This window comes from Nelumbo nucifera, chromosome 2 (genome assembly GCF_055504915.1).
Source record: "Nelumbo nucifera cultivar China Antique chromosome 2, China Antique-T2T, whole genome shotgun sequence".
In the NCBI taxonomy this organism is placed as follows: Eukaryota; Viridiplantae; Streptophyta; class Magnoliopsida; order Proteales; family Nelumbonaceae; genus Nelumbo; species Nelumbo nucifera.
Window position 1 is genome coordinate 52,873,646 of NC_142650.1, and position 23,166 is coordinate 52,896,811.

General features: G+C 35.8%; 1 pseudogene across 1 annotated transcript; it reads left to right on the top strand.

Annotated features, from left to right (window-relative positions):
• Nucleotides 1-17,348: 17,348 nt before the first annotated feature.
• On the top strand, nt 17,349-22,791 carry LOC104601325 (protein OCTOPUS pseudogene; annotated as a pseudogene). The gene is made up of 2 exons (XR_016081971.1): nt 17,349-19,819; nt 21,445-22,791. The product of XR_016081971.1 is annotated as a protein OCTOPUS pseudogene (transcript).
• The last annotated feature ends 375 nt before the right edge of the window (nt 22,792-23,166 follow it).

The following is a 23,166-nucleotide window of genomic DNA, read 5'->3' on the forward strand; positions in this document are numbered from 1 at the left end:
TGCTTTTTGGAGCCAAACAAAATGTCATTTCCCATTCCACCCAATCTAAACACATCCTAACAAAATGGATAATTCTATAGAACTGAATCTTGGGGTCTATTTGGTTCTCAGTTGAAATTGGAATCAAAATCCGAATCAAAATTAAAATACTCTATTCCTTCCACCTATTTTGGTTCAGATAGAAATTGGAATCAGAATTGAAATCAGCTGAATTGGATTCTCATTTCCAAGGGAGGGGAGGAAATGGCCATTTCTCAAATGAAAGAATACCATTCCATCATAAATGGGAATAGGATTCCAATTTTGTTCAACCAAACAGTTAGAATCCGATTCTAAGCCCTTATTCCTATAAACCAAACGGACCCTTTAGATTGTGTATTAACATCTGCAACTTTTCTGAGGCCGATGCTAATTTCAAAACACAGGTTCTGTATCTATCAGTTTATATCGTTGTCCACATCAACTACCCCACATATGGGAAATTAAACAAGACAAAAGTATTCAATTAACACATTAAATAATTAAAATACTATTGGAGTTATTTATGTCAAAATTAAGTAAAATATAAATGAGCTTTTGGTTGTAAGAACCAAGGCACAGAATTTTAAATTTTGACTTGTAAAAATTTTATATTTATGAATACCAGATAAAATATTAAATGTCGAATAATTCCTAAAGATTGAGTAAAGGATCATTAGCTTCTGTGTATATATGTAACAAAAAGGATTTACTTCTCTGTTTAGCCGATGCAAGTTTCAGATCCTGTTTCCACTTTGACATTCTGAGTCGAAGCATTTTCTCGAGGAAACAATGCAGGCTTCAGTTTTAAACATGCATAGCATATAGAGCTTAACAATTCAGTGGAGCACCAAGAGGAAAAACTGATAGGTATAATAGATCTTTAAGGCTGTGTTTGGTTTGAAACAAAATAAGAGAAAAGCAGAAAGTTGAGGGAAAATTCTTAAGGAATTTCATCAATTTTATTTAGAACTTCTTGTTTACTTTCTATTTCTCTTATGTTCTATCAAACCAAACAAAGCCTCTGAGAGAGAGAGAGAGAGAAGCCATAGCCCATAGGATCAATTTCCACAGGGTTGTACTCCATATCTTAAAGAATTTTCCAAAGTGAAAAATGTGTCTTTCTATTGTGGACACTATTCTCCCCTTTCTAGTACTTCCTTTCCAAACACAACTCATTAGACCTCCCCAGTGATCACCCCACACTGGCTTTATCATTGAAATGAAAAGAAAAAAAAAAAAAAAAAGAAAAAGAAAGACTACTCAATTCTTGCTTTTATTCTACTCTCATACCTTGGAACCCCATCCAGATGTAATGATGATTTGCCTCTTCATATTATAGGACCAGAATATTTGTAAATCCCTAAGAAGGTCTACCTAGGAATTGTCCCATCTATGCTTCTATGCCTTGTCCTCCTTTAGTGACATGCCAAACCCTAAATTCCTTCTTGGGATTCCTTCAAATTAAATATATACATGAAGTGCACCTTTTGTCATTCTGTCTACTTCTGCAAGATTGTGAAAATTTATCAACAGATAGCATATATTTATCCCTAAATTTGAAGGTTTGATTTGTTTATAGTGGGATTCCATTCAATATAAGGTTTTTAAAGTGGGAAAACTGGAATTGTTTTCGTGTGTGAGGTATAGGCCTTCATGAGAGTTGTTGGCAAAAGAAGATCCATCATCAACATCAACAAACAAGAATCATAAATTAAGATCACTATCCATTTATATCCTAGTAATCATGAAGTGTTGCTTCTCTTTTTCTCTCCAAATTCTGGACTACCTCATTTACATATAAAATTTCTTCTTGGATATATAGCCTACCAATGTAGGGGGTGTTCCTACAACTTGTGTGTTTTTGTTTTCATTTGTTTTTGAAATTGCTGACAGCCCCCTCATCCCCCCCCCCCCCCCAAAAAAAAAAAAAAGTAAATTGATTTTGGTTTCATGTTTTTGAGAATCATTAAAATAACGGTTTTTAAAACAATGGCCAGTTTTGTGGTACAGAAATTATAAGATTTATAGATTATGATATTAAATAATCAGATGAAAACATGTTATCTCTAAGTCAGAAATTCAAGAACATATTTTTAGTTTCAGTTTTGGAAACGATAAAACACATATATAACCAAGTACGTGTTTTCTATATATTTGTTTTAACTTTTAAGAATCAACTCAAGCCAGATGGCTTTAATGATTTTGTAACTTACAACAAGATAAACAATTCAAATTAGAGAATACCCCAATAGAATTTTCTAACTAGAATGAATGACAATGGAAAGAAAAGTAATGCTATGTTAAGACTTCACTAAACTTTGTTCGAACTGTAGATAAACTTAGAGGGAGCTTCTTAAGATAAACATCATTGATTATTTAGGTGGTTATCACTTTATCTTTTAGTGGCTAAGATTTTAAGGAGGTTGGGGGCCTTAATGGCTGAAACTGAAATTGGGTAAAGCACAATATCCTTGAAAATTATATTTATTTATTTATTCTAACAAGTAAAAGACAAAGCAATAAGTCTTTCAATTCAGCAACTTCAGCTGTTATCAAACGAGCACATAAGTCCTGCATCAATAATTTCAAGTACTTTTTCTTTTTCCATCTCATCTCTTCCTGTTCTGATCAACATTGCATTCAATATGTATATATTATATAAATTTAATATAACAATATATTTTTAATAAATAATATAATATATAGTTTGTTAGTGAAAGTGTTCAATAATTATTTGTTTTTTTTATTGAAAATATGCCCAAAATTTTAAAATAAAGAAAAAGGAAGAGAAAGCTACTCATACAGTCCCATGGCATAAAGCTTATAAAGACAAATTAAAACTCTGACTACCGAATCTTCACAAAACATTATAAAAATGAGCAAAGAACGCCAAACAGCCTAAAGTTCTGGAACCCTAGCCTTTGAAAGCATCATGCTTCCAACACTATGATCTCTTTTATATCTCTATTCTCAGATGAACTTGAACAAGCCCTAAAATAATAATAAAAGTGAAGACACAAGAGACTGAGTACTCTGATAGAGATAGTCCTACGGCTTTGGGATTGCCAGATTGGGGGCCCATACATCAGACTCTTTTATATAAATGCTATGTTACCTTACCTGGTGAAGGGGGAATCCTTTTTAGGTACTATCGCATTATTATATGATTTGAACCAATTTTGTCAGACTAGAACCGGCCATAAAATCGTTTTTGGTTACTGGGTCATGGATTGAGCGGTTCGACTGTCTGGTTAGATCATTTCACTCACTCGAGTAAATAAAAAAATTAACAATTAAAAAAACAAATAATTTCATATTATCCTATTTTAAATTCATTTTACATCAACATAAGCTCAAAGCAACATATGTCATAGGTCAAGATAGGTGTCAACATATATATATTTCTTTTCATTTGAGGGCTACACAAGGGAGGGTAACCCATCCCCCTAGGGCTGTCAACAGGTTGAGTCTAGGTCATCTCTGTCCCGAAACATCAGGTTAATAATTGGGTCTGACTTTCTCTCTCTCTCTCTCTCTTTATATCTATCTATATATACTTAAAATTTAAATTTAATAATATAACTTTAATAAAAATGACAGTAAATTTTAAATCATTTATATATTAATAAATTAAATATTTTTAACTAATACTATTTATTGAGTTTATCATTTCAAACATAATATATAATAAAAATTATAAGAAGATTAAGAAAATCTTATATATTTAATAAAATAATTAGTTTGGATCTAAATCAAAGGTAGACAAGATGTTACTTTATCTCATTCAAGGTAAAGCCATAACAATACATCAAAGGCATTGATTTATTGTCCTAGCCCTGCACTAAGAAACAAAAGTGGTTTGCTAATAAAAGAGACCTCAGATAAGCTCATACATTGATATAAATGGAAATTTCTTCCCTGTAATCAACAATCCTGCTCATCCGTAGATGTTCCCAATTCACAGGAGGAATGGGCTGTGGGGCTGTGGGGTGCACTCTCTGGGGAGCCCATTCCGTCTGGTGGGGGCGAAGCGATATGAATCCTATTTGTTTGATCATCCAATTCTGTTTAATGTTATATCCATTATTAAATTATGAGCATTTAAATAATTTTTGTCTGCCTCTAATCCTTTTAATTCCTTCAACTCACAATTTATCACTGGAAACATCTCCGATAGTTGTACAGAAGATATTCCTGATGTGGGGTATATACGAAGTTGTCATAATTTTTTATTCCAGGAGATCCGGCTCCATAGAAGCCTAAAAGCAAATTAAATCTTTTATAATTAGACTGATTTCAATTTTTCAAATGGTGGAACCCGCGATTGTAATTTGAAAGTGCTCCCGAGTCCCGACCAAGGTCGGCCCAGTCTGTCTGTCTTTCACTCTTTCTCAGTCCCTTTCGTCTCCCTTACACTTATTCGGTACGTTTAGTATTATTAAACACAGAACAAACGTATAAGAGTGAGAGATGACCAAATCAAGTACTGCAAATCAAAGAGGGGGATTTGGAGAATATCCGCCTACACGTTTTAGTGGGGAAATGGAGATGGGAAGAGGGTCCACCAATAGAATGTCTGCTATATTTTATTTCATCCATCTTTTTCTTTTATCACTTTCAAGTTTGAAGTTTCACCAAACAATACCGGAAAATCTATGATGCCGGAAAGACGTGGTATTTCGAGGAGTTTTGACCGATCAATTAAAACCTACGTGGACTTTGATAAACTCCACCCAATTCATTGATACCCCTAAATTAATTATAATTTATTTCTTAAAATATCATATTATAGTCGAACCTAAACAAAACCCTACAAACAACATAAATTTGTTTTTCCAATTCTCACTATATCATACACCGAGTACTGAGTCTATTTCAAGTGGGTTCCTCTATGCAAAATTGATTACAAGATAACAGAAAGAAGATCTAATTATTGAGTATTTAAAAAGGAGAACAAGAGCAAAGATAGGTGAGGTGGAGGAGACACAACTTTACTTTACGCCTCAAAGGCATAAATAAGACTCTCACACAATTCATGCACTAATCCCATGTCAGCATTGAAGTTAGAATTAGAGCATGTCACTGTGATAATAAATACATAATCTTTACGTCTCCCACAAAACAATGTGCAACTGTAATCTGGCAGTCCTCGTGGCCCTACCCTATTTATTAAAAGACTTATCAAACACTTGATCAGATAAAGGGGCCCATCCAAATCCAGTCGTATCTAATTACCTTCTAAACAAAAAAAAAAAAAAAAAATTCAGGCTAAGCTGGTGGTCTTAATAACCGTCTGCACACACACATAGGAGTGCACATTTTGATTGGCTTTTGTCTTGGATTCCAGGACCCATTTGGTTAATGGGAATAAGGGTCTAGAATTCGAACAAGAATGAATCGTTCTGATTTCAATTGTTTGGAGGGACGAAATTGGAATCTCATCCCCTTCCCTTGAGAATGAAATTCTATGTCAGATTATTCCAATTATGATTTTGAATCAAACTATGGAAACATACCATTCTGATTCTAATTCTAAAAGATTTTCATTGTGATTCCGACTACAAACCATTATTTTAATTTGTTTGCAGTGCAAATGAAATGAAATAAAACCTAAAGCAAAAGTAAATCAAAATTTATACTCTTTCCATTTGCAGTTCAATGTATTCATGCTAGTGATGCAAATGAAATTACACTGCAAACACTTGCAGCATCTGCTAGTGTAGTAATCAATTCTCTCTTATGGCCGAACTGCAGAAGCAGAGAACACGAAAACATAAGAAATAGGTCCCGCATGAAGCACCACCGAAAGGGTGATAAGTGATTTGGGGCTGTTAAGCTTTCCACTGCCCACTTTCACACTGAATAAAGTGGACTTTGTTTGGAAATCCATGCCTGCCTGCCCGGCCAAAGATGGGCCAAATAATTAATTCCCCGTTATAACATGCAAATGACTACAATACCTGCAAAACAGGACGCACGTGCAGACGGCATTCTTCGGTGGACCCATGTGTTGAATCATATCGTATTATTGGATGGGTTTCTACGTCTTGACTTTAAAAAAGTTCAAACCTGAGGATACTTAGAATGAAGGAAACCCATGCGATGATGGACTGGTTTGCATATTTATTAGTTTGGTACGGACTCTACCCTCACCTTAACCAGACCCTTATGCGGTCTGTGATAACCAAAACCTCAACTCCACCAATTATTTAATTAGTACTAATGGGTTTGACCTGATAAGACCTGATTTTGATTAACAGCTCTATTTTTAATATGTAAGGCTGTAAATGGATAGGATTCAGCAATTCTGAATCCAATATGATTAATGAAACTTAAAATCTGAATCTAATTGGATTTGGGTTTTGCTTTTTTTTTTTAAATAAAGAAAAAAATTTAAAAAGATGATTACTTTTTAACTTATATTATAACATGATATAACTATAAAATATTGAATTTTTTATATATAATATAATATATAAAATCAGATTTGGATTTTAATGGGATTACATGGAGTTAAATCCAAATTTGATTTGGTTATATAAACAAATCATCCAAATTCAGGATAGTTGAATGGATTTCAAACTCTTGGAGTCCGTTGACAAGCTTAATAATGAGTGTATTTTGTTCTGTGGACGTTTCGTAATAGGTATTTATTAAAATGCCATCATGTTATTACCAAATCAACATTTTTTTATCATATTCATCCGTATTTATTGATATTCACAAAAGTGGGTTTTGATTTATGTGTGCACCAACTGTTTGGGAAAGCTTCATTTTAATGCTTCCCCCAACAATTGAGCATTTATTCACTCAATTGTTGATGTCTAGTTGTCAATAAACTGTTTATCAAATACTTTTCTCAATTTTGATGACAAATCAAATACAAACGTTTATTTAATAAATGGAAGCTATACCAAATACATACTATATGATAATATGGAAGTACAATATGAGTATGGCATTGGACTAGGGATACATTTACAATATAGGGATGGTTCAGAACAATCAAAATAGGTTCTGGCCCAATTATATTTATTTGGAATATGACATCAAGACCTAGAACCAACCGAATTTTAATTGGAACAGATAATGTAGAACTAGACCCTATATGATAGGGTCGGTTAGGAGTGCAACTGAATTGGACTTGCTCGGGCTCAGAGTTCAATTAGGCTTGATTCATGTTCAACTTTAATCAAATTTGAACTATATAAAAATTTGATTAGTTATTTGAACTCAAGTTCAACCGATAAAAAATTTGGGATTGAAGGAGAGATGTTAGAGGGGTTTGGCTGTTTGGCTGTTACATAGAGAAAGAGAAAAAATTGTCTTAGGTGGTGTTTGATACATTTGAAATTTGAAATCTGAAAAGTTAAAAAGATATTAAAAGTGTTTGAAGTCTGAAAAGTGATATATTGTTGTTTGTGTTAGATCAAACCTTCAGCATCTAAAATTCATTGATTTTACTATTTTATCCCTAGAATAGACTATTTGGTGATTTTGAGTTTAATTTGTATTATTTCATAAAAAATAATTTATTAAATTAAAAATAATATTGAAAAATATGACCAAATTATAAAAAAAATAATTTATTAAAATAAGAATAAAATTGAAAAATGCATATGAATTTATAAATTAAAAATGAATTATTAAGAGTTAAAATAATAATGAAAATAGTAATAGAGAACATGAAACAATAAAAAATTAATAATTATCAAATTAATATCTTAAAACTATTAAAATATTTAATAATTAATAAAAGACGGGGAGAGAGAGAGAGCCTTTTGATATATGCGTGTTAACCGCCGCTGCAGGGGGAGGGAGAGAGAGAGGAAGAGGGAAATCTAATGCCGGAAACTATAGGGTTGCAGCGATGGTGAAAGTTGAGCGGCAGCGGCGGGAAGACAGAAGGGAGAGAGAATTTGAAAGAACGGGAATGAGTTTTCCCTCGCCGTCTCCTTTCGAGTTCTCCATTTCTCTCCCTCTGTTGTCATGGCGTCGACAAAAATGTCCTAGGAAATGAGTCATTGATGGTCGCTAGAAGAACGGAATATTGATCGCCAGACAGCCGTTGATTGCTGGAATATAGGTCATCGGGAGAACGGAAACCTAGATTGCCAGGAGACTTGGTCACTCTGTCACTGATTGGGAGCTCGAATGAGAAGAAATTTGGTTTAAAAGGGATGTCTATTCGAATATTATCAGGGGCATTTTAGACTTTTGAATACATCTAAAACATGTTTGAGCATGCTCAGCGATGGCCCGCGGTCTAAACATTTTAAATCTGAAACGCACTTTCAGATCAACATTAAGATGCATACCCAAACACTTGTGAAATTTGAAAAGTAATGTTTTCAGATTTCAGACCTCTTAAAAGCTTTATCAAACGCCACATTAGAGTAGGGGTGTCAATTGGACTGAATTTAGTCCAATCCAATCCAGTCCAATGTGAGTCTATTATAAATGAACTAGGTCCAATTCGGTCCAATGAATATGTTGAACCATTTTGGACCGGTTCAATTCAATGTCTGGACCGTTTTGAATTAGATTGGTTTCAACTCAAACCTGGTCCATTGACAACTATATTCTTATATTATATCAATAGACCAGATTTGGCTTAATCTAACCCAATCCAATATAACTTTGTTAAGAACGGATCAGGTTCAATCCAATCTAAAGAATATTTTGAATCAGATTGGTCCAATCCAATATATCTTGTTAATCCGTCCAATCCGTCCAAATTGATTTTACACTGGACGGGGTCCAATCCAAAACCGATCCATTAATACCCTTACCTTACAGAATGAATGAATAGGAATTTGGTGAATGGAGAGTTGACATGCATAATGGCGGGAGAACCCGGTACTCCACCGTTGCCAAAAGTCCAAAATGTCCCTTTTATAGTTAAATATGTTACTTCCAAATCTAAGGGTACTGAAGTAAATTCAGTAATATTAGTAGTCAGAGACCATCATTCCATCGAATAAGTGCTCAAATCGAAAACAAAAATACAAAATGAGAGGGGGATCCTCGCCAAACCTGTCCTCCCTCTTAACATAGTTAAATTCATTAGATTTGAGTGGAATAAATGAACAATTACCATCCCATCCATGATTCATCTCCCTCTTCATGAAAATTGGAGTGGGTAGGGCATGGAAATGATACCGTTCAGATGACAAAATTCTAATAATCTAGTTACCTTATTATCATTTTACTATGTTCCAATCAAGGTTCAAAATATTAATATTTTTTATCTCATTGTTTTCATTTTTTCTAAAATATTATTTTTAGGCATATTTTTTATTGTTTAATCAATAAAAAACACTTTTACGAAATTTTGAAATTTTGAACGTTGGTACCAATTTCATTGAAGTAAGGAGTAGGGTTGTCAATGGACTATACTCTGTTTGACACTTTGGCATACTATCCAAATATCTAGGGTTTGGACCCGATTAAAATCTGAGTTGGATATATATATATATATATATATATATGCTAATTTTTTTTTTTAATTTTAAGACAATAAGTCAACTTGGATTGAATCCAAATCCAATTCAAATTGGATTATTATATTTCAGATCAAATTGATCAGATCTAATATTCTAATATGTTTTGGTAATTGAATTGGTTCAAATTGATCAGATCTAATATGTTTTGGTAATATCCTAATAGAGCTTGACTAATTATAATATGGCTAATTATTATTTCTGGAAACCATAATTAAACTAGAAGCTGCATTCTTTTCATTTATCATGCATTTACACTTGCTGGAAAAGGATTTTGGCTATACATCCTTTATTTATATATAAAAGGACTAATAAAAGTATATGCCTGTTGCACGTAGCAATATCAAATGATGACAATGATAATAGTTAGCAACCAAATGACATTACTGGTTGAACCATTAATCTATTTAACCAGGAAAATAGACTATGATTAAGACATTAATTCATTTTTTTCTTTGTATTTTAGCCATTTCTGTCTTTACTAACAATAATTCTTATTTTCCAAACATATTTTTGATTAATATGAAGAATGTATAATATTAATGCATGTTCAATTTTTTAAAATTTATAAAAAATTCTATATTTTTATTTTTTATTATTTAATTTATGAGATAATAAGTTACTTATTTACCAAGAGGAAATACAATTCCAACATATTGGTTTTTAATATTATGGTCATCAATTAATTATATATATATCATTTATATATAATATATGTTATTTATTTATTTATAAATATGTTATTTATATTTCATTTTTGTAAACTTCTTATATGATGAAAATAGTTAAAAAAATACTTATATTTTTTGTTTTTCTTTATTTTAACTATTATATTTTCTTTTTCTTTTAATAATTTATTATTATTTTTTAAATTAAATCAGGTCGTATCATATTTGGATATCCATCATATTGGTCGGATTCAGATTTGAATCAATATTTATGAGATCTGATAAGATCTTTGGATCAAATCGAATTTAAATCTGATCCGATCTGTTTGCATCCCTATCAAACCACTTGCCTACAATGACCTAGCTAATTAAATCATTGAACCATTTGACATGGTTAGTGGTGTCATGTGTTAAGACATTAATGCTCTTTATTTTTTATCCTAATTTTTATCCTATTTCTATCACTAGTGACAATAATTCTCATTAATCACACATTTTTTATATGATGAATATATAATATTATAGAATTTACCCAAAATTATCTACAAATTTCTACATTTTCTAGAATTTTATGTATTTTATTATTTAATAATAGCACCATGTGTTGATCCGTTTGACATGGATAGTTGAACCACTAACCCACCACTTGGATAGAAAAATTTTCTTTTTCGGTTGATTTTAAATCATGTATTCCATTTTCATCATTGATCAAAGTAATTCTTATTTTCACATTTATTTTTGTTTAATATAGTGAATATATAACAATAGAATTATATCAATATGCTTTATACAAAGCTTTTTTTTTTTGAGTATGTATGTATGTATTTAATATTCGTTACTTAGTTATGATATCATAGATTGACCCATTTGACCCGAAATGTTAGATCATTGACCTATCTACCATCCAAATATGGAAATTGTTTCATTTTCAAACTGGTTTTAAATTTTACATTTTATTTATATCATTGATAAAATAATGATTATTTATCATACTCATTTTTGTTTATATTATTTGTATACAATATTATAAATGTATCCAAAATTGTTTCATATTTTTTTATTCTATTTAAAAAAATTATTTTTAATTATACATCATGGGTTAACTTATCTGACATTAAAGGTTGAACCACCCCCTAGATAGGAAGATGGTTTAATTTCCCATTGGATTTAAGTTGTATATTTGATGTCTATCATTAATAAAATTATGTCTATTTTATCATAGTTATTTTTAATATGACAAATATATAATAATAGAAACTATCCAATTTTTTTTCAAAATTTCTTTTTTTTTTCTATATTTTTTGTATTTCTTATATTTTTAAATTTATATTATTTATTTATGACATCATGAAATTATTCATTTGACCCAAATGGTTGAAGTACTTACCCACGACTTAGATGGAAAATATGATTTCATTTCTAGGTTTATTTAAAAAATAAAAAATTTCATTCTATTAATAATTATTGTGATGGATTTATTAGTGGAATTAATGATGATAAATAAAAGTATTTTTTTATATTTATAAATTTGTATTATTTATTTATGACATCATGAAGTTATCCATTTGACCTAAACGGTTGAAGTACTTACTCATGACCTAGATGGAAAATGTGATTTCATTTCTATGCTTATTTTAAAAATATAAAATTTCATTCTATTAATAATTATTGTGTATGGATTTATTAGTGAAATTTAATGATGATAAACAAAAGTATAAATGTTGGATTCAATGAGAGAGAATGTGATTTATTTAATGACTTAAATGTGAGATTTAATGAGAGGTAATTGAATGTGCTTAATTGTATTCTTTTAATTATATTTTATGCCCTTTCAATGGAGATGAACTATATTCAAGAGGAGGGGTATTTCATTAAAGAAAAATTCTAGAATCCAATACCTCCTCATTCACACTTTTATAAGTAGTATAGATTTTGGCCTTTTTTTTGGTTGCTAACCTGATTAGTACCCTTGTACTTTGGGCCTAGTGCCACTTTGGTCCCCAAACTTTAAAATGTGACAATTCAGTACCCAAACTTTTAAAATGTGACAATCTAGTACCTGTTGTTAACTAGTTGTTAATCAGCCGTTAAGTGACATTTGAAAAAGACACAAGTGCCCGTCGAGTGTTACCTAATTTTCTTTATCAACCATCCAAACATTGACACAAAATTAACAGCCCCAAATCCTTGTCTATTCTATTCAACAAAGTTGGGGTCACTAGAATGCCCACTCAAAGGTGACTTCAACTTTCTTGAATGGAAAAGACAAGGTCTTTGTTAAATGTCACTTAACGGTTGATTAACAGCTTGTTAACAGTAAGTATTGGATTGTCATGTTTTGAAAGTTTGGGTATTGGATTGTCGCATTTTAAAGTTTGGGGACCAAAGTGGCACTAGGCCCAAAGTACATGTTATTAATCGGGGATTTTCCCAAAACATAATTGATTGGGTCATTCGTGTCAAAACCACTCAGCTAATCAGAGGTCAACATGACATATTTAAAAAATTGGATTGGACTAGGGTGGCAATGAGACAAGCTTTTCACGAGCTGCTCGAGCTCGGCTCGTGAGACTCGAATATATATATATATATATATATATATATATATATATATATATATATATAATTATAAAAAATAATATATATAATAAAAATATTATAAATATTAATTATTATAATTCTTAATTTTTTAAATATCAAATAAAAAATATTTTTATATATAATTTTTTATTTTTATAAAATATTTTTTCTCAAAATCGAGCTCGAACTTATGAATTTTTCACTTGAATCGAATTCGAGCTCAAGATTCTAATTCAAACTGAACTCGAGCTCGAACCTTGTAAATCAGTCTCGAGCCAAGCTTGAGCCTCATACTATTCTACTCGGCTCGGCTCGAATCCACTTCTACACCGGACGAACACATTGTATGAACGTAGCTAGTGGCGGGATGTAATCACTAAAAAAATGGGAAGAGCGACATGGGGGCCCAGCCAATCCAGATGTCTTACATGACACGCTGATGTTTCAAGTCAAAAGTTTGGATCTGCCACGTGGATATTCCTCTAGCCACGTTGGACCACGAGTGACTCACTTGTAGGGGACGATCACATTTTCCAAGTTACTAATGGTCCTTGTGTAGTGTTGTTGGCGGAAGATGTGGCCCACGTTGTCTGTTCTCGGGTGTCTGAAATGCCGATCCCGAGGACTAGCCGACGGTGAAGACATATAGTAAGAACGTATTTCCTCGGGGGAGGATGACAAGAACAACTCATAAAAAAAAAAAACCGAGTTGTGAACTACAGTGCATTGAGATTGATGGTCTTCAGATTCACTCTTCACTCTTCACTTGCATTCTTTCTATTATCAACCAGTAAGAGAATATAGCAAAGGGGAACACACGACACGAGGCCAGGCAAGCACCAATTTGGTGGGGCCATCCTCAGCTTTGCTCACTGCGGCAGCAATCGATTCTCGCATTCTTCTTGGTATATCCACCGTTGAACCTGGTGGGGCCTCTCTCTCTCTCTCTCCTCCAGCTGTAATTTGTGTGAAGATAATATCACATGCTCTCCCTACTGTTGCATTTTTTGGTTAAAAAATGGGAAAGGTATTTACGAAACCGACACCCCACTTACAATATACGCCTTTTCTCTATTAACCAAGTGATCAACTTTCTTTCTGATCGAGATGAAAAGGAACGTGGTAGTGTGTTGTGCACAAGTACGAGCACTATAAATCTAGACTATCCATTTGGGAGGATCGTTGATCGAACTTGTATCAGATGGTTTTGAGCGAGCAGAGGTTTTGCATCAAATAGGTCAAACACCGAGTGTTGATGTATCGTCACGCATATGATCTCTGTGCTGGTCAGTGTAAACACCGGCAGATGACGTGTATATACGTAGACGTAGTACATGCATGCGACGTAACCCGTAGACAGACACGAACGCACTCATTTCTTAATTATGGTACCGAAATTCATTTCCACCCTGGAAAAATAATACACAGAGAGGAGCAGTCGAGCAGACTGCAGAAATTCGGCAAGAAAAAAGAAAAACCGAGAAAAAAAAGGAAGAAATGTTATTTTCATTGAACAGACGGAATGAGAGATAGAGAGAAAAGAAAGAAATGGGGTTCCGTAACGACTCCCCAGGCGACATACCAGATGGGACGTTTTGGCCAACCACGTTTTCTTTCTTTTTTTTACTATTTTTTTTTTATTTCCTTTTGTCTCCCTCCGCTCCCAGCAGCAGGTGATGTCGGCCGGAGTTGGCTTGGTTCAGCTTTGGTCGAGGTCGGAAGGGCGGTGGGCCGGTGGTCGCAGGCGGTGCCATTGGTTCTTTCCGGTTTCCACCAAATCCCGACATAATTAACGATTCAGTTTTACTTACATTGTTATGATTGATTATTATATCGTGGAAATGAGGTCTATACTTCTTCATCCACCTTCTCAAATTGGAGATCGGCTTCCATCCGGACAAACCTATGCCTACATCGTTCTAACAGCCTTTCTCAATTTATATTCTCAGTGAAAGGTAGTAAAGACTGTTGGCACGGGTTTTGTCCTGACTGAAGGCGAGGAAGTTCAGCTTTCATCATAGTCAACACTCGTTCGAACAGTCTTTACAATTTTGTATTGGAAATATCTTCTTTCTCATGTTTATGGGGAAATATTCCTAATACAAGGTTGAAAGAGGCAGTTGGGACGGTGTAAGCACGGGTCTGCCCTGACCGAAGCCATCTCTGATCTTACTATCCAAACGGTTTCCTACAATCTTGTATATTTTCGTAACATATGTTCTTTTTGACAAATATACATATGATGACCACTACTTTGAGTTCAAATCAGCCTCCACAAGATGTGATGGGATCTGCTCCTCACAAATGAGTGTCTCACAGCCACAGGCATATAAATATGGGAGATGTTTCCGATACATGATAGGATGTGCGTGTGAGGTGGGAGATGTGAAGAACAGATTCGGTCTTCCACAAGATTGCCCCCACAACGTCCCACAGCCATGTATTGAGAACATCTTCTGATAATAACATCATTATTTTTGATATTATCATTGGAAGATGTTCCCAATACATAGTGGAAATTTATTGTGGAACGTTGTGGGGGCTGATTTGTTTAGTTTATTTCCTCCAAATTTGTTAATATTGTATAGGGTAAATTGCTGAAAACTTTTATGAAGCTATTTTACATTGCTTATTGCTTGAATCTCCCTTAAAGTTTTTTAATTATAATCACTATCCTGACCTTTTTGATACAATTGCAACAAGTAAACCCTTTTTATTAGAATTTTCTAGTAAGAGTAAGAAAATGTCCAAAATACATATCTCATTGATTTAAAAAAAATAATATAAAATTTATGAATAAGGGGCACATTTGAAAAATAAATCAATTTTAAAAAATATATTGAAAAAATTTAGGGTGAGGATTGATAAGAAGAGAAAATTTGAAAAATAAATATTTTGATCAAAATAATTGTATATATATTTTTAGATATTTTCATACTTTTTATTAGAAAATTTTAACTGTATTAAAAAATTAGGATAAATTACAAAGACCCTTAGGATAGGGTCTTGACAAAGACCCCTTGTAATTTGTTTTGCGACAAAGACCCCCTAGTTCTATGACCGTGAGACAAAGACCCCCTTTCTTTAACTTTTCGTTGAAATCTGCCATTTTAATCCCCATATTACCCTTGTAATAAATATTCAAACAATTAGGAAAAAAGTACTATTCATCTTCTCCGACCTCACGATACAAGCAGCTGTGACAAAGAAGGGGCATTGCCATATAATAATAAATCTAAATTCTCTAATAAACCTACCAAACACCGTCTCTCTTTCTTTTCCTTCTCTACTCCACTTGCTCATTGGTTCAGAACTTCATCAGATCTCTCTCGCCTGCGGAAAGGAGGCTTATTCTCTTTTGTTGCTTTTGCTGAAAATGGCTGCCCACCTTCTGCATTGGCTACTCTTGCTTTTATTAGCTAAAACGTTGCTCCTCCAATCAGCTTCCGCTGAAAACGTTGCTCCAACTAAGTTCCTGTACTTCAGCCAAGAATTCTCTCCTGCCTTCATTAGTCTCCTGGGCAGTAGAAGAGAAGAGGCCACTTTGTCGCAGGCGAAAAAGATTTGAATGAAGTTCTGAACCATAAGCAAGTGGAGTAGAGAAGGAAAAAAAAGAGAGACGGTGTTTGGTAGGTTTATTAGAGAATTTAGATTTATTATTATATGATAATGCCCCTTTTTTATCGTCGCTGCTTGGGGAAGATAAACGAACGGTGTTTTTTTCCTATGGTTCAAGTATTTATTATAAGGGTAATATGAGAATTAAAACGACGAATTTCAGCTAAGGAATAGGTCTTTGTCTCACGGTCATCGTTCAGAAGGTCTTTGTCGCAAAACAATGTACAGGGGGTTTCAAATTTACCCAAAAAATTAATAAAGGGAGGTAAAGGCAATTATCAAATTTAACGGAACAACTGTAGCAAACTTCAGGGACTATTAATTAATTAAACGAAGCAGCTGAATTGGGGGCCACCCGCGACTCAACTACAATAATACTACTCCCTTCACTCGGTCATTCTCCGTTTTTTTTACGGAGAAGTACGATACACACGATGCAGCATTCTGAATTCCAACCTCTCAGCCCTCTCCCCCCTATAAACCACATCCTGTCCGTGAATTTGACATCAATTCACGGTCAGGGTTGATTGGCCATTCTCCTTCTTCCAGTTTTCACACGAGACTTATCAACCGTTCGATCACAATTTTCTGAATGGTTACTATAAAAGGATGGAACCCTCAAGTTGCATTTGCAGCATCTGAGCCGCATAATGTAACTGAGAGTGCATTCCGATGTCTGTGTTGTTAGTTAGCAGCTTAGAGTTTCTCATACATTCTAATGAACAATCATCATCAGTCATGATTAGAAGGCAAATCAGGATCTGTCAGTCACTAATCAATCTCCAGCGGAAGCCAAGCCGAGCTGCTGGGTCACGGTCATCTGTTAAAATCACTGGAACAGAAAAAGATAAAAAGAGAAAACTGAAAAAACAAAAAGAACCGGAAAAAAGAAAAAACAAGTAAAGAGAAAGAAAGTAAAAGAGAGGAGAGAGAAAGCAAAATGTGAGAGAGAGTAGTGGGGCGTGATCACTTTTGCTTTTTCACTTTACAGGAATCTTTGAAAATCGGACTCGAACGAGAGAAGAAGAGTAAAGAAAAAATAGTAGAGAGAGTGAAACAAAAGGGAGAGAAGAAGACACTCGACAGGATAGATAGAGGAAAGAGAAAAACGAACAAAGAAAATTCCAACACAGGAGAGAAGGGTCGCATCAGTTGAAGAGGGTTTTTCAGGGGTTTTGTATTTGCTTTTCGACACACTCTGTCTCTTGCACACATTGTCTCTGGACTCTGATTCTCTCTCGCGCGCTGAGCTTAAGCTTTCGTCAATTCGTTGTAAGTTTGTAACCGAAGCTCACGAAGAAAACGCAGACCCAAGTTTTATCGGCAGCTCTTCTGTGATGATATCTCAGCTTACCAAAGGTTGGTTGTAACATGAACAGAGCTACAACTTGTTGGGTGCGCATTGTACACCTTCTGTTATGAATCTCGAACTCCCCCAACCCCACCGTCTCTCCACCTGCGATCGTCATCCCGACCAACCCGTCACCGGTTTCTGCCCCTCATGTTTATGCGAACGCCTTGCTTGTTTGGATCCAGCGACCCGCCGGAAGAGCAACCCCTCCTCCTCCACTTCCACCGCCTTCAAAGCCATCTTCAATCGCTCCAGCGTTGTTGGAGACACTAGCACCGCCACTACCAACTACAGTAACAGCATTCGGAATAAAGCCTCCTCTTCTTCTTCCTTCTTCCCAGAGCTCCGCCGAAGCAAGTCCTTCTCCGGCCCGAGAGGCGAGGGTTTCTCGGGTGTGTTCGAGCCGCAGAGGAAATCCTGCGACGTTCGAGTACGGAACACTCTCTGGTCTCTGTTTAGCCTCGACGACGAACGTAAGGCTGAGAGAAAAGAGGTCCGGCGTGACGTTGAGGTCGAAACTAGGACCTTAGGCTTTTCCGGGGTTGGAGGTCCCGTTTTCGAGTCCAGAGAAGAGGAGGAAAATGAGGAGGAAATTAAGGTTCTGGAGGATGCTGCCACCGTTTCTAGCAATGTGAACGCTGTCGTTGTTGAAGAGAGAGACGAGGAGATCGAAGAGGAGGACGACGAAGAGGAGGAGGAGGAGGAGGAGGAGGAGGAGGAGGAGGAGGAGGAGGAGGTGGAGGAGGAGGAGGTGGTGGTGGTGGAGGAAGTGGAGGAAGAGAAAGTGAAGAAGATGAAGGATCACATAGATCTCGATTCGCACAGTAAGAAGCCTCCGGGGAGGGATTTGAAGGAGATTGCAGGCAGTTTCTGGTTGGCCGCCTCGGTTTTTAGCAAGAAATTGCAGAAGTGGAGGAGAAAGCAGAAGATGAAGAAACGCAGCGATGGCGACGGTGCCTCGACTACAATGCGGGCTGAAAAGCCGTCGCGTAGGCAGTTCAGGGAGACGCAGTCGGAAATCGCAGATTACGGATGTGGACGGAGATCCTGCGATACTGATCCGAGGTTCTCCCTTGATGCCGGTCGGATGTCTTTTGATGATCCGCGATACTCATGGGACGAGCCCAGGGCTTCTTGGGATGGTTATCTCATTGGAAGAACGTTTCCACGGCTCCCCCCGATGCTTTCAGTTGTGGAAGATGTTCCTGCCCCGGTTAGACGATTTGATAATCAGATCCCTGTTGAAGAGCCCATGAATTCCATCAATGAGGACGAGACAAATCCAGGTGGATCGGCTCAGACTAGGGAGTACTATTCTGATTCATCCTCCCAGAGACGAAGGAAGAGTCTTGACCGTTCTAGCTCGATTAGGAAGATGGAAGCAGCTGTGGTGGCAGAGATTGATGAGACAAAGTCCATTTCCAATGCCAAAGTGTCCCCTGCTACTATTGATTACTTCCATGGGCCAAAGTTGCTAGTTACAGATAGAGATTCTAGGGATTCAAACTCAAATTTTCTCAGGGATGATTGTTCTGAGAGCTTTGAATCAGCTTTCAGAGATAGTGCTTCTGTAGTTGGTGGCGGTGATCGGAAGGGCTCCAAGAAATCACGCAGATGGAAGGCATGGAACATTTGGGGTTTGATTTACAGGCGCAACGGTACCAAAGACGAGGATGAAGAGACATACTGCAGGGCAAATGTGGTTGAACGCTCATTCTCTGAGTCTTGGCCAGAGCTGCGGAGAGATGCCATCGGAGAAGCAAGAGGGGCTTTCAACAGGAAGGTCTTCCGTTGCAACAGCAGTGTTAGCTCGAGGAATTCCTTTAACATGGGGGGATCCTTAAGCAGTACAAGGAAGAGTAATGCAGAGACCAATGAGCAGGGCAAGAAGAGAAGAGAGGAGTTTGTCTTAGAGCGCAACCGAAGTGCTAGGTACAGTCCTAACGACCTTGACAATGGCCTCTTACGGTTCTATTTAACACCGTTAAGGAGCAGCTGGAGGAGTGGGTCTGGAAATAGCAGATCAAAAAACTCTCATTCTATTGCCAGGAGCGTACTGCGCTTGTACTAAATGGAAGGTGCATCAGTTGTTCGTTGATCCATTGTTGATTGATTTACCACTTTTATTGTGTGTTTACACACACACACACACACAAATATACAGCTATATATATATATATCTTGTTGTTAATTAGATAAAATCACATCCAACTATTGCACTTCCTGTGCTAAGCATGCTTTTTTTTTTTTTTTCAGTTATTGAGCAAATAATAAGAATATTATTTCATCACTAATCTTGCTGCCCTTCAACTCCTGAACTCTTTTACCCTGAGCATATAGTTTACATATAAATCCAGGCAATTTAGATTGCCAATAGTGCTAAATTGGTTAGAAGCTGTATATTTGGGTATAAGAATATTGGTTCTTCAAGAGATTCCATCTTGCATGGTTCTGAGATGTGGTGAAGCTTGAAATGTATGATTTCAGATCAATATATGAATGCATTTGAGCAATGGAAATGCAGCACTGGTGATTGTTTGATGGGATGAGAATCATATGTCATTGTACATCAAGCTTTATATAGCTCAATGTCAGGAACTAAATAGGTTACATTAAGGATTAGTAAACTTGGGGGTTCCAATTTGATAATGACTGCAGCCTTGTTTTCTTCATAACTAGGTCATGTATCTTCCAAGGTAGACAATGTTGTATTAATTGTTGAGATATGTTGGCTGATTTCTCTCTTTTTATGATTATTATTCAACCGATCTAAAAACTGGGATGACCCTATAGCTCTGTCTTGAGACTTGTTGAAGTTTCTTCTTGTATGATAGTGGCATTGAATAAGTATGTAGACCCGGCTGACTCAGGTTGAACCCAGGTCAGAATGATACATTTTAACATAAATAAGTAAAAGGTTTAAGTGCTGGGCATTCTAGAACAATTAATAAGGTGACACCCCCACCTATTTTTGGTACAGTTGTGCCTGTTGGCCCATTTCTAGCTTGAGAAAGAAATCAGGCGAGTTAGCCGGGCTCCCGTGTTGGTCCATTTCTTATCTCTCCATTCCTCCCCTTTCCTTCCTCTTCTCATCCCTTTTGCAACGAGCAGTCTTTTCTACCTTCCATTGCCAGAATTTCATCTCCGGTGAACTACATTGGCCTGATCCCTCACTGGAGGATATGTAAGCAGCCCTCCCCCCCCCCCCCCGAGGGTCTGGCCACTTCTCTTTTCCCTTATTTTCGTCCCCTTACTCTGTTGAAACCACCAACCAATTCAGATTTTAGGGTACAGGCCACCATCAAGTCCATACCCTTACACTTCTTTTTCCTCTTAAGTCTACCCACTGAAGACTATTTCCTTTTTCTTCTTCCTCTTTGTTTCTCTGTTTATACATGATTACTTGATGGGCCTGTATATGGATGAAAGTAAAGGGAAAGACTGTCTTTTGTTTGGAATCATTTCAATTCTCAAGGAGTTTGGTAGAGTAATTTGAGTCATCATAACTGAAGATGGCTACGTAGTAGTTTATGCCACAAATGGAAAAAAAAACATCTAGGATTGTTTTGACAACTCAGAATTTGGGTCTGTTTTGTTACAGAATCATCAATTGCAATGTCTCTCCTACTCAGCTTTTGTTATTCAATTGCATTATATAAAACCATACTCTGTCCCAAGTGATGTTTTTTTTTCCCATTTGTAGGTAAAACTTCTGCATGTACTTTACATGAAATACTGCATGCCATTGCAGCATCATTTTTCGAGCTGGATTTCAGATGTGACAGGCTTTCCACCCATAAACAGGATGATACGTTTGAAGGTCATTGCCTCCCACATCCAAAACCAAACCACCATCAATAGTAATAATGGATCTGGTTCAGGTTGCTTTCGAGTTTCTTAACTTGAATGCACCTAGGGCTGTCAATCTGCCATCATTTTCCTTCAATGAAGTCTAAAATGCTTTGTTGGTTGGTGTTACCCAAATTCCTATAACCTCATGCTGCAGTATGAATTATGGAGCAAATACCACACAGGACAAATGATTTAGAATTGATCCACAAGTATACAAGTGGCATTGGCGATGATACCTGATGTCTGGTGCTGGAAAGTGGAAACTACTTATCACAAGGTATAACAGGTGAAAATGGAGAAACCAAGGACAAGGACAGAGTCGCTGTACAACTAACCAATTATCTGCTTGTTGAACTTGGAGTATTGAATCATGCTCTATATGATTTTGTGCATTAAGGGGAGAAGCAACTTTCACCTTCCTCATGGTGGAACCATAGCAAGATTCTGATCTGGTCAGCCCTGGTACTTAATCTGGCTGGACAGATAAGGGCGCAGATGAGATAGGTGGGGTTAATGTGGAACTTGCCAACTTGGTGAATCTTCACTTCAATACAAGTGTCAATTCAACATCTAAGCTTAGCTCCCAAAATCTGATAGGTGATTTTATCAGAAATATCAACAAAATTTCTCTCAGACTGATTTGTTCCAGACTAGATGCAACGGTCTGCTCCCTGTAATTAAATAATGGTCCGTGAATTCCGTGGTCTTCTTCTCAAGCCTATTGTTGCTTACAAAATGGTGTATTAACTTCATCTATTTAATGGGAAAAGGTATATACTATGACCAGAAATGAATGATACATTGATACATCAGTGAAGAAGATTGGGTAGTTTTCCACAACACTGTTATGGGGGCCTGGACTTGATATCATTGTAAATCAGCACATGACCAAGGGATGAATTTGTGGGTCTATTGAGATATCCAGGGTCTTTTTTGAAGGCTCCAGGGTCTTTAGTTTCAACTTTCAACTTGCATTCTGTTCTGTAGTGCTGGTGTCTCCTGGTTTTGTCGAGCACTGATGTTGAAATTTCTGAATGGCCATTTGATAGGGCACTCTCTGAGTTAGACAACAACCATACGACCTTCTGTAGAATTGTTCTTAGCCCACTGTTCTGTACTTCTGTTCAATTTCCTTGTTTTTTCTTTCCATTGTAAAGAGGAATTTCATTTTGAGTAAAGGAAACACTATTATTAATTAGTGAAGAGTTTTCATTCATCAGAAAAGAAAACAAACGCTTCTTTGTCGTTGAGAAAGTGGTACATCCTAAATAGCGGCCCCGTTGTGGTAGGCTCAACCCAGACAAGCCCACCGTAGCTGGGATGAGTATTGGTAATGAGTTAATGGCTTTTTTTTTTTTTTTTAATTCCATTTTGATGTATACCTATGCCTCTCAAGTCTCAACATAAAAATGTAAAATGCTTACCACATCTAGCGCCTTAAATTAACACATTAGTTGCAATCAAGTACTTTCATTTTACAATGCTACCAAGAACCCCAAGAATATTCATATAGCGGTTGTTTTTTGTTTCAGAAAATAAAACCATTCACATCGGTCAACGGTGAGCTTATGTT